Source organism: Haliotis cracherodii, unplaced genomic scaffold, assembly GCF_022045235.1.
Source record: "Haliotis cracherodii isolate W230 unplaced genomic scaffold, xgHalCrac1.p SCAF_15, whole genome shotgun sequence".
NCBI lineage: Eukaryota > Metazoa > Mollusca > Gastropoda > Lepetellida > Haliotidae > Haliotis > Haliotis cracherodii.
This window is the reverse complement of record NW_027266270.1, coordinates 29,335,879-29,347,893: the sequence shown is the minus strand read 5'-3', so window position 1 is coordinate 29,347,893 and position 12,015 is coordinate 29,335,879. Positions and strand designations below refer to the sequence as shown.

General features: G+C 34.4%; 1 protein-coding gene across 2 annotated transcripts in view; it reads left to right on the top strand.

The window, feature by feature from the left end:
* The window catches only part of LOC139462477 (glycoprotein-N-acetylgalactosamine 3-beta-galactosyltransferase 1-like), a 71,899-nt gene that overhangs the window by 23,521 nt on the left and 36,363 nt on the right, over nucleotides 1-12,015 (top strand). The window contains exon 1 of one of the 2 annotated variants that reach the window (XM_071244231.1): nucleotides 9,260-9,327. The exons of the other annotated variant lie outside the window; for it this stretch is intronic. The gene's annotated coding sequence lies outside the window, so the exon portion shown is untranslated. Of the gene's footprint in view, nucleotides 1-9,259; nucleotides 9,328-12,015 lie in introns of those variants that run through there. 2 annotated transcript variants of the gene reach the window in all.

Here is a 12,015-nt window from a genome sequence, read left to right as displayed (position 1 = left end):
TCTCTTAGAATTAGAAATATTAACCTATTACATTAAGACTCAGTCCACAAGTGTGAAATATTGTTTACTATCATCAACCGAGAAGAAATCTTAAGATTCCATTAATTGTAGATTTTAAAGGCATTATCCCACTTCTGGTCAAGGTGATATGAGTAATAAAATAGTCAAAAATCTCTTAAAATTAGAAATATTGACCTATTACATTAAGACTCAGTCCACAAGTGTGAAATATCATTTACTATCATCAACCGAGAAGAAATCTTAAGATTCCATTAATTGTAGATTTTAAAGGCATTATCCCACTTCTGGTCAAGGTGATATGAGTCATAATATAGCCAAAAATCTCTTAGAATTAGAAATATTAACCTATTACATTAAGACTCAGTCCACAAGTGTGAAATATTGTTTACTATCATCAACCGAGAAGAAATCTTAAGATTCCATTAATTGTAGATTTTAAAGGCATTATCCCACTTCTGGTCAAGGTGATATGAGTCATAATATAGTCAAAAATCTCTTAAAATTAGAAATATTGACCTATTACATTAAAATTCTGTCCACAAGTGTGAAATGTTATTTACTATCATCAACCGAGAAGAAATCTTAAGATTCCACTAATTGTAGATGTTAAAGGCATTATTCCACTTCTGGTCAAGGTGATATGAGTCATAATATAGTCAAAAATCTCTTAAAATTAGAAATATTGACCTATTACATTAAAATTCTGTCCACAAGTGTGAAATGTTATTTACTATCATCAACCGAGAAGAAATCTTAAGATTCCACTAATTGTAGATGTTAAAGGCATTATTCCACTTCTGGTCAAGGTGATATGAGTCATAATATAGTCAAAAATCTCTTAAAATTAGTATTATTGACCCATTACATTTAGACCTTTGTTCATTGGTTTGAAATATTAATTACTATCATCAACCGACAAGAAATCTTAAGATTCCATTAGTTGTAGATTTTAAAGGCATTATCCCACTTCTGGTCAAGGTGATATGTGTCATAATATAGTCAAAAATCTCTTAAAATTAGAAATACTGACCCATTACATTAAGATTCTGCTCACAAGTGTGAAATATCATTTACTATCATCAACCGAGAAGAAATCTTAAGATTCCATTAATTGTAGATTTTAAAGACATTATCCCACTTCTGGTCAAGGTGATATGAGTCATAATATAGTCAAAAATCTCTTAAAATTAGAAATACTGACCCATTACATTTAGACCTTTGTTCATAGGTTTGAAATATTAATTACTATCATCAACCGACAAGAAATCTTAAGATTCCATTAGTTGTAGATTTTAAAGGCATTATCCCACTTCTGGTCAAGGTGATATGAGTTATAAAATAGTCAAAAATCTCTTTAAATTAGAAACACTGACCCATTACATTAAGATTCTGTCCATATATGCTGGAGCATGTTTGAAGTTCCTGCTGTGTCTGTGGAACACGTGGTTGACGTCGAAGGCGCCGATCCATCTCATCCCATATGTGCTCGATTGGTGAGAGATCAGGGGAGTGAGCCGGCCAGGGGATGACAATTACGTTGGTTTGTTGAAGAGAATCCTGAACAAGTCAAACAATATGAGACCGGGCATTGTCATGTTGAAAGGTAATGCCGCGCCTGGGCCATGACGACGACAAAACGGTAGAACAACAGGGCCAGTGATCTCGTTGCGGTAGCGCTGTCCATTGAGATTTCCCTCTACCACTATCAAACAGGTCCTCTGTCTTGCTGTAATCCCACCCCATACCATAATGCTGCCGCCCCCGAACCAATCTTCTTCCATAACACAACGATTGAAGTAACATTCACCTCGACGTAGGTACACACGAATCCGTCCATCGCTTTGGCTGAGGTGAAAACGAGACTCGTCAGTGAATAGAACTTGTCCCCACTGCATGGCCGTCCAGCGTAGACCCTGTCTACACCAGTGTAGACATGCTTGACGGTGGTTTCCTGTCAAAATGGGACGTCTGGCGGGTCTTCTGGCGACAATCCCTGCACATCTGAGGTGGTGACGTACGGTTTGTGAAGATATTCGTCAAAGGCCAAGGATGCTTCTTGCAGTCACTGTTGCTGGCTGGAATCGATTTCGTAGGTGTATTGTTCGAATCAAGTTGTCTTGACGATTATTGGTTACGCATGGCCTGCCACTCCGAGGATGGTCTCTGACTGCATTCGTCTGTTGCCAATGTTGCCATAAACACCAAATTGCTCACAGGCGCTCATTTTCGGACAAGCGTGGCATTTCGTAATGTGGAATAATTGCGTAATTTTGTTGTTTTTCTGAGTAGTTGTTGTCAGCACGATGCTTAACAATGCACATGGAATCCAGTTAACGTACATGTTTTTATACCCATTCTTGGGTAGTGAAATGCATGGGGCTTGCATAAAAGTCAACTTTTGCATGGAATGCATGCTTTTCTGTAGCAGTTGCGTTTTGTGACTAGATTCCATACAAGTACTACAATATTGAAAACCAAACTTTTCTTGTTTGAAAAAAACACTAAAATATTGTTGTCAAAGGAACTTTTGTTGTTGAGTATAGTACCTGGCAAATGAAACCAGAAAAAAAGAAGTACTGCTTATTACCATAGTTAATGTATGGAGATCTACTTGAATGTTGAGGTAAAATGTACATACTGATAATCTATGTCAGGCAGAATAGTTTCTTTTTGTCTTTGCTTCAGGAGTTCAGACATGGTGCACAAAGTATTAGTAAGAATTAGTCTTCAGGCGAATCATATGTCCTGTGATGAAAATATGAGGGCTATATTGAATTTTACTTATCGCGTACATGACAACACTTTCAAAGACATGTTAGGAGGGGTTACTTTGATCAGAAACATTTTTCTTCAAGGTCAAATTGTTGGTTCTCAAACTCGCTCCAAGAGAACATTGCTACCTTTTATTGGTGAATTCTCACACAGTTTATTTGGTGCCCCCCTGACAGCGACGTGAACATAATACGACAACATATCAATATCTTATCAAACAGAATGAGAGCTGAAGAAGCAGCTTTTAATGTGTCACAGGATTACATGGGTTCGTACAAGGCTAATGACAGAATGGATGGTTTGAAGCAAGGTATAATTCAAATAATTCCAGTAAAGTAAAATTATTTTTTTCTGCTACAACATTAACAATATGAGCTAATGACCTTGCTTAAATTTACACTGAGGTTCTCACACCCTTCATAGAGATAGTTCCTCCTTGGAATTCAAGTATCAACAATCTCCTGAGCAGTAAGAGATCTGAACAGACAACTATTCAGTAGTAATTAGGGAATCATCTTGTGACATGTTTATGGCTAGTGTGTCAGGTCAGTGCCAGCAGTAGCTCGCCTGTATTCAGTTGTTTGAGCTCTCAACAGACCAATGAACCCTTCAGTATAAACTATCAATTTCCACTTTCCCCAGTTTGGCTTTAGCAAGTCTAGAAATAGACAAATACACATTTCCATGGAAGGTGGTAATACATCAATCAATACAGATGTTCAGATGGAATGTTAAGATTTCTTCTTGGCTGATGATAGTAAATCACATTTCAAACTTGTGAGCAGAACCTGAGTGCTGTGGGTCAATATTTCTAATTTTAAGAGATTTTTTGCTATTTTATTACTCATATCCCCTCGACCAGAAATGGGATAACACCTATAAAATCTACAGTTAACGGAATCTGAAGATTTTCTTTTGGCTGCGGATAGTAAATCACATTTCTAGCTTGTGAGCAGATTATGAATGCTATGGGTTAATATTCCTAAGTTTAATTTTTTTAACTATATCATTACTCATCTCCCCCCAGCCAGAAATGGAATAAAGTCTTTAAACTCGACAAATAATGGAATCTTAAGATTTCTTCTTGGCTGATGATAGTACAGTAAACTACGGTTATAACGAACTCAAAGGGACTTCTATTTTTAGTTCGTTATAACCGTAGTTCGTTATAAGCATATATACAGCATAACTAAAGCACATAGTTGGGACTAAAAAGTCAGTTCGTTATATCCTAAGTTTACTGTAAATAACATTTTATAGCCCGTGAGCAAAGCCTGAATACTTTGAGTCAAGATTTCTAATTTCTTGTCGGTTGATGATAGTAAATAACATTTCAAACCTATGAACAGAGGTCTAAATGTAATGGGTCAGCATTTCTAATTTTAAGAGATTTTTTTACTATATTATGACTCGTATCACCTTGACCAGAAGTGGGATAATGTCTTTAAAATCTACAATTAATGGAATCTTAAGATTTCTTCTTGGTTGATGATAGTAAATGATATTTCACACTTGTGAGCAGAATCTTAATGTAATTGGTCAATAATACTAATTTTAAGAGATTTTTGACTATATTATTACTCACATCACCTTGACCAGAAGAGGGATGATGCCTTTAAAATCTACAATTAATGGAATCTTAAGATTTCTTGTCGGTTGATGATAGTAAATAATATTTCGCACTTGTGGACAGAATCTTAATGTAATGGGTCAGTGTTTCTAATTTTAAGAGATTTTTTACTATTTTATGACTCATATCACCTTGACCAGAAGTGGGATAATGCCTTTAAAATCTATATTTAATGGAATCTTAAGATTTCTTGTTGGTAGATGATAGTAAATCACATTTCAAACCTGTGAGCAAAGCCTGAAGGCTATGAGTCAAGATTTCTAATTTTAAGAGATGTTTTTACTAAAATTTATATTATCATTCATATAACCTTGACCGGAAATGGGATAAAACCTACAAACTCGACAAATAATAGAATCTTAAGATTTTCTTTTGGCTGATGATAGTAAATCATATTTCAAACTTGTGAGCAGAATTTGAGTGCTTTGGGTCAATATTTCTAATTTTAAGAGATTTTTGACTATATCCTTACTTATCTTGCCTTGACCACAAAATTGGATAACACCTTTAAACTCTACAATTAAGGTAATCTTAAGATTTTCTTTTGGCTACTGGTGGTAAAAGACTTCTAACTTGTGAGCAGAATCTGAATGCTATTGACCAATATTTTTAATTTTAAAAGATTTTTTGCTATTTTTTTACTCATATCCCCTAGACCAGAAATGAGATAACACCTATAAAATCTACAGTTAACGGAATCTGAAGATTTGTTCATGACTACTGATAGTAAATAACATTTGAAACTTGTTAGCAGAATCTGAATGCAATGGGTCAATATTTCTAATTCTAAGAGATTTTCTACCATATTATTATTCATATAACCTTGACCAGAAATGGGATAACGCCTTTAAAATCTACAATTAATGGAATCTTAAGATTTTCTCTTGGCTGCTGATAGCAAAGCACATTTCTAGCTTGTGAGCAGAATCTGAATGCAATGGGTCAATATTTCTAACTTTCAAGTGAGTTGGGTTTAACACTGCTTTTAACATTATTCCAGTTATATCACGGTGTGTCAGCTTAATGTGGGAGGAAAGCCCGAAAAGATGGTGCTGATAAACCTAGAAGCATTATTGGGGTGAACCGGGATTTGAACCAACCATCAGAGGTTGCTGGCGGATCCAAGGGACACAACTCTGCACAGTGAATTGCGGCGCCTTAGACGACATGGCCACCTGTGCCCCCTCTAATTTTAAGAGATTTTTTACTATATCATCACTCATCTGCCCTTGACCAGAAATGGGATAACACCTTTAAAATCTACAATTAATGAAATCTTAAGATTTCTTCTTGGCTGATGATAGTAAATAATATTTCAAACCTGTGAGCAAAGCCTGAACACTTTGAGTCAAGATTTCTAATTTTAAGAGATTTTTTTACTATATTATTATTCATATAACCTTGAAATGGGATAACACCTTTAAAATCTACAATTAATGAAATCTTAAGATTTCTTCTTGGCTGATGACAATAAATAACATTTCAAACCTGTGACCAAAGCCTCAACACTGTGAGTCAAGATTTCTAATTTTAAAAGATTTTTTTTACTATATTATTATTCATATAACCTAAACCAGAAATGGGATAACACCTTTAAAATCTACAATTAATGAAATATTAAGATTTCTTCTTGGCTGATGATAGTAAATAATATTTCAAACCTGTGAGCAAAGCCTGAACACTTTGAGTCAAGATTTCTAATTTTAAGAGATTTTTTTACTATATTATTATTCATATAACCTTGAAATGGGATAACACCTTTAAAATCTACAATTAATGAAATCTTAAGATTTCTTCTTGGCTGATGACAATAAATAACATTTCAAACCTGTGACCAAAGCCTCAACACTGTGAGTCAAGATTTCTAATTTTAAAAGATTTGTTTTACTATATTATTATTCATTTAACCTAAACCAGAAATGGGATAACACCTTTAAAATCTATTATTAATGAAATCTTAAGATTTCTTCTTGGCTGATGACAGTAAATAACATTTCAAACTTGTGAGGAGAATCTGAATGCTATGGGTCGATATTTCTAATGTTAAGAGATTGTTGACTATATTATTACTCACATCCCCTCAACCAGAAGTGGCATAAATGTTATGCTTTCAAGAATGAAAGGAATCTTGAGAGTTTTGTTTTCTGAACATTGTCATTCACATTTACAACCTTTGAGAAACATGTACTTTGACAATAAGCTGTGCATATGAAACTACATAGTTTTAAAAAAAGCTTTGTCCCCTTCACAGCTGTAATAGGCTAACTGATCATCATGGAGGGACTGACTGCACAATGTATGACATTGTGCTAGGTCTGTACCTGCCTTGATAGAAACCACAGAAAAAAAGGTAAAAAGTAAAGGTATAATGACTTACCTACACATTCTCGTCTTTCAAAGAAATATTATCTTAGAAACTTCAGCCACTTGGCCTTCAACAGCAAGGACCAGACGACCATTTTGATCAAGTTGTAAAGGGAGGATAACTCTTACTGTTGCTTTGTCTTGCAAATATTAATGTCAATGATGACAGAGCTTGAGATAACAAGTTCAGTTCTCCATTAGTAATGGGTTTATTAAATATATGTTATCTGTCTTAAGTTGGTAATTTTGAAACCTTTCTAAATATTTCAATCATATTAAATAATATCATTTAGATTCCATATGGTCTCCCCAGAAATATGAGAACATTTTGCTGGCAAAACGGTTATGAAAGCTTCAACGTTTTTATGTCAATAAGCTACCAGGAATGGTTCAATGAGTTTCCCAGTTCTTTTAATACTGACCAGGAAGGAGATTTTGTCATACCGGGTATTACATATGTATTTTTTCCTGTAAAACAATGAGAAAAAGAATAGGGTGGTGGGTGAATCAAAGGAACATTAAAGAAATCTTTTTTAACAAGAGAAATCTTTTTCAACAATTTCTACTCTAATATTTCTATATGTAATTAGTTTCTTTTATTTTTTAAGTTAGACTTTTAAGATGAAGCACAAACTTTCTCACATCCTGCATCTGCTATGCCTGGAAGCAGTTACATGTACCTCCACCATTAATATAAGAAAATAGTTGCTTTTATCATCATGTACACAATAATCAAATGGAGTGATTTTGAATAATTGTTACCACTAAAATCTAACATGATAATGATAGTAATATTTACAAAAAATGACTTTGGGACTTGAGAATACAAACAAAAATACACAGTTGCCAGAGGGCTGTGAGGTGTTGGGGCTTAGAAATCCCTTGAACAGTACAAATTTAACTGTACCCCTTTCAACTCTGACATGTTGAGTATTCATTGTTTGATGTTTAATGACACACTTAGTTATATTCAAAATAATTAATATTATCATATTGATGTACATACCCTCCCACATATATTTTGTGAACATCATGGCCTGTCGTACAATGTCATGAGTATTTATTTCTAGACATTTACCTGCTGTGTTACTGTGTATGAGAAGAAATATGTCCAACTCTCATAACTCTTGAAAAATAGCTTAACACAAACATCCTAGGAACTTGAATTATTACGCTTGTATCCCCAACAATGAGTGGCATAACAACTTTAAAATACATAAATTAGAGAATAATTTTATTTTCATTTGGCTTTGCTATTTTGTAGGAAACACTGTGTTCAGAAGTGGCCAAGATAGCTATTTAACAGAAAATTTACTCTGTTGTTAAACATGTCACCACCTCACAAAGGTTATGATATGATAGACAATTAAATAATACATTTGGGAGTGATATCATGGTTAGAAATTAAACATGCCAATGGGCAGTAATTACAGATAATAAGCAACCCGACCATTTTTATAGGAATTGCATTTTGTCATGAGCGACATGCATAAAAAGAAGAAATTGTATTCGGCTTTAGTTCCGCATTACCACTTTTATACGCTGCTATATTTAGCTGCAAATGTCGGACATCGAGTCAGTAGCATTGCCATTGGCGCACTTTGCAGAACGGTGTAAAAATACAAAACACAAGAAGTGCAGATGATTTTGCTCTTATTAAATGTTTGTCAATTAAACACATAGTTGCATGCCAGAGATATAATTCTCTACGGTGTTTATCCCAGTTCTGGTTGTATCCCAGTTCTGTTCGCTACAGACGTCTGGCATCACCATACACGAGCGCATCGCTTGGGAAACAATGACCAGTGATAGCCACTTGTCAATTTAAAATAAACTTGCAACAGAGTTCTGTTGTTGTCAGCAACAAGTGCATTTATCAGACGAAAGAATTTGGAATAACTGGAACTTTGAATTTAGCAATGAGCTAGTTTTAAATTTTGACTGGCCGATCTAATTAGCAAAATTACTTCCAAACACAAAAGGTATCTTACTAAAGCTATTTTCAAATGAGAAAATAATGCAACAAATAAATGTCATTCATTATTGCCATTGAATGCACCTTTGGACAGTCACAGATGAGCGACGTTTGCCAGTTTGGCACAGCAAGAATGACATGGACAATGGCCAAACACTTGTTTTGAATTTTGCTTGACTTAATGAAATTAAATGCAGCACTTGATTCTTAGTCCTGTAAATGTTATAACTATGCACTGGACCATACCATAATTGCATACAATAGACCTATAGTTGCCATACAGAGAAACTGGTGCTCCTACCTAAAACAAAATGAACAGGGCTATCTGGCGATATTGGTGTCCAGGCAGTGCAGGCAGAAAGAAAGAGGCTGTTAAAAGGTTCAGGGGTCCCACGGTGGCAATGGCCCCTGTCATGTGACCCCATAGCCCCAGGCTATTGGCTAAGAGCTGTTGCAATGGGACCCAAGAATCAAGAATCAAGAATTTTTATTGTACAAGAACACCCTCGTAGGGCAGGGTACAAACTATCTACATATGGAATGAATATAACTATAAATATGAAAGGTAGATATACATAATGTACATTATAGATATAAATATTACATATTATTTCATTCATAGTGTATAAACATATATACACTATATGCCCATGTATACGCTTATCCGCCGAAACAGATTCCATTGTCGTAAAGGGTTAGAATAGGTCTTCAGCAAGCCATGTTTGTCGTAAAAGGCGACTATGCTTGTCGTAAGATGCGACCAACGGGATCAGGTGGCATGGCTCGCTGACTTAAATTTCCCAAGACAGTTTTCCATTTAAGTTATATACGTTTATGCTATCACTGCCCATGTATTTGGTATATTGCAATTCAGCTTCCTTACTTTTTCAGCAGTTTTGTGCATTCAGTATCAGTCTATTGTAGTGTAATTCGATATCGTGAATGATCTAATCTATAGCTTGGGTTGGACTTTCGACAAGACAATTTCCTGACGTCCTCGAATAGAAAATAGAAAACAGGAAACAGGCAGATTCATGGTTTGGACCGTACTATATGTGTTAGGTGGTGTATTAGCGTAGGTGTTTTAGAAGAAATTTAAGTCTGGCGTGCGTGATAATTTTCCTTACCAACGTACTTTTTTCTCTGACAAGATCAAAGTCAAATTATACTTTGAATATAAAATAAGTCTGCACTCATTTTAGTGTCATTAATATCTTTGTGTCTCCATATCACCTGTAAAGTGTGCATTGTGTAAACGATTGATGTGTGGTTTTCTGGTCTTAAGATGTCTTAACACAATCTACTTTTAAAGCTCTTGTTCTATTCCTAGCTATTTTAAATGTTTCCATGGTTAACGACATTTTTTTCCCTTCCAAGAAATCACTTTGTTTTAAATACTGATACTCATCATCAAAGTCATGTTGCTTGCATAAATTACACATCCTTTCACCATCTTTTATTTTGTTACATCTGTGTGTTTCAGCTTGTAAATAAAAGCGACAAAACACTTTCCATATTCCTAAGAAATGTCCTTGTTAAATAATTTTCAGCCACAACCCCTTTCCCCTAAAAAGATAAGTATCAAAACAGACATGAAGTTTCCATTCTGGAAGGTTGGTGATTCGAAATGTTAAACGTACACCCTAACAGATGATAATACTCACAACCTCACAGAGATTCCATTCATTCTGCACGCCGATGCCTTCAGAGCGAGATTATACGTCAAAACTGAAACAACGCCAATTCCTGGGATATGCGAAGATGAATTTGAAAACATACCGTTGACAACTATCTGTTTTACACAACATACGTTTGCTACGAAATAGTTTTGTTACTTCATTACTCTTCAATATTTTGATCATGTGTATATGTGAAGCTATACAATGTTTTCAGCAAACGTTTTTCTGATATTTAAATATAAGCAAGGCTTTGGGTCCCTTTTATACTGCGATAAAGTCTAACAAAGGACAAACATATTTTGAAATATCAGGGCTTGGTCATGGCTATCAATTCCACCCACGTTAACCTCGTCTCTGTGCTTACTCCATGGCATATGTGACAAACATTTAAAATATATGCATCATTTGGCTTAGAGCTGGTAAAATAAACATGTTAACTCTAAACATAACTAAATGCATATGGTTAGATCGAATACCGTAAGTTTACTTAATGGAATCTGTTTAAGATTGTTGCAGTTGCAAAACATCAACATTTCATAAAAAAGGTTAGTTCTCATTATTTAAAGTACTGCACTGATTTAAATATTTCAACACGAGTTGAGTCACTATTGAAAATTATTTTCAGATTATAACCATGGGTGTAAAAATGCATATTATTTCTGATATTTGCTTAGTATTTGCATGTAAATAGAAAATGTATAGCACCTTCAAAATGATAACAACATAAGCAGTCTTATCTCCCCCATACATGTCAGTTAGATTTATCAGCGTTTCACTCGCTACAACAGAGCCTGTGGCAACAATGAATAAGGTAACAAGACTTGTTTTAAACATATTTTATTGACGTATATGGTCAACGGGATAGGGCAAAAGTTATCCAACTTAGGTGGCCCTTTCCCTACTCTATATGTACAGACATTGATTATACATATATATACACATATACATACACACATACATAAACATACGTATACAGAAATACATACATATACACATAATCATATAAACACATAATCATACATACTCATACATACATACACATACTCATATATATATGCACATATTACATTTATAGTAACAAAGAGAAATATATTTACACAAGAACATAAACATAATGCTTGCAAGAATAACATAGACATACATAAGAATTACCTATATAAACACTATAATATTTACTTGTAAATACACATTAGTCCAAAATACATGCAAGACTACATATATAATTACACAATCATACATACACTTATATACATTTATATGTACATATATGCACACATACACACACTACATGCATACACATATACCCTTGTATACGCATGCATACATATATATACATACACATACACATATTTATACACATACACCGGGATATACATACCCGTAAACATTATGCTTACAGAAGGAGGCAGAGATACCCATGTATTCATATACATGCATGCAGTTTATACACTAATGGCGTAATTATTAATAAGTGGTCGCAGAGCGATATTCTATGTTTATGATAAAGGGTTACTCGAATCTATTAGTCGACTGTATATATTTTTGACCGCTTTGATGAGTTTATTGTGACTTTC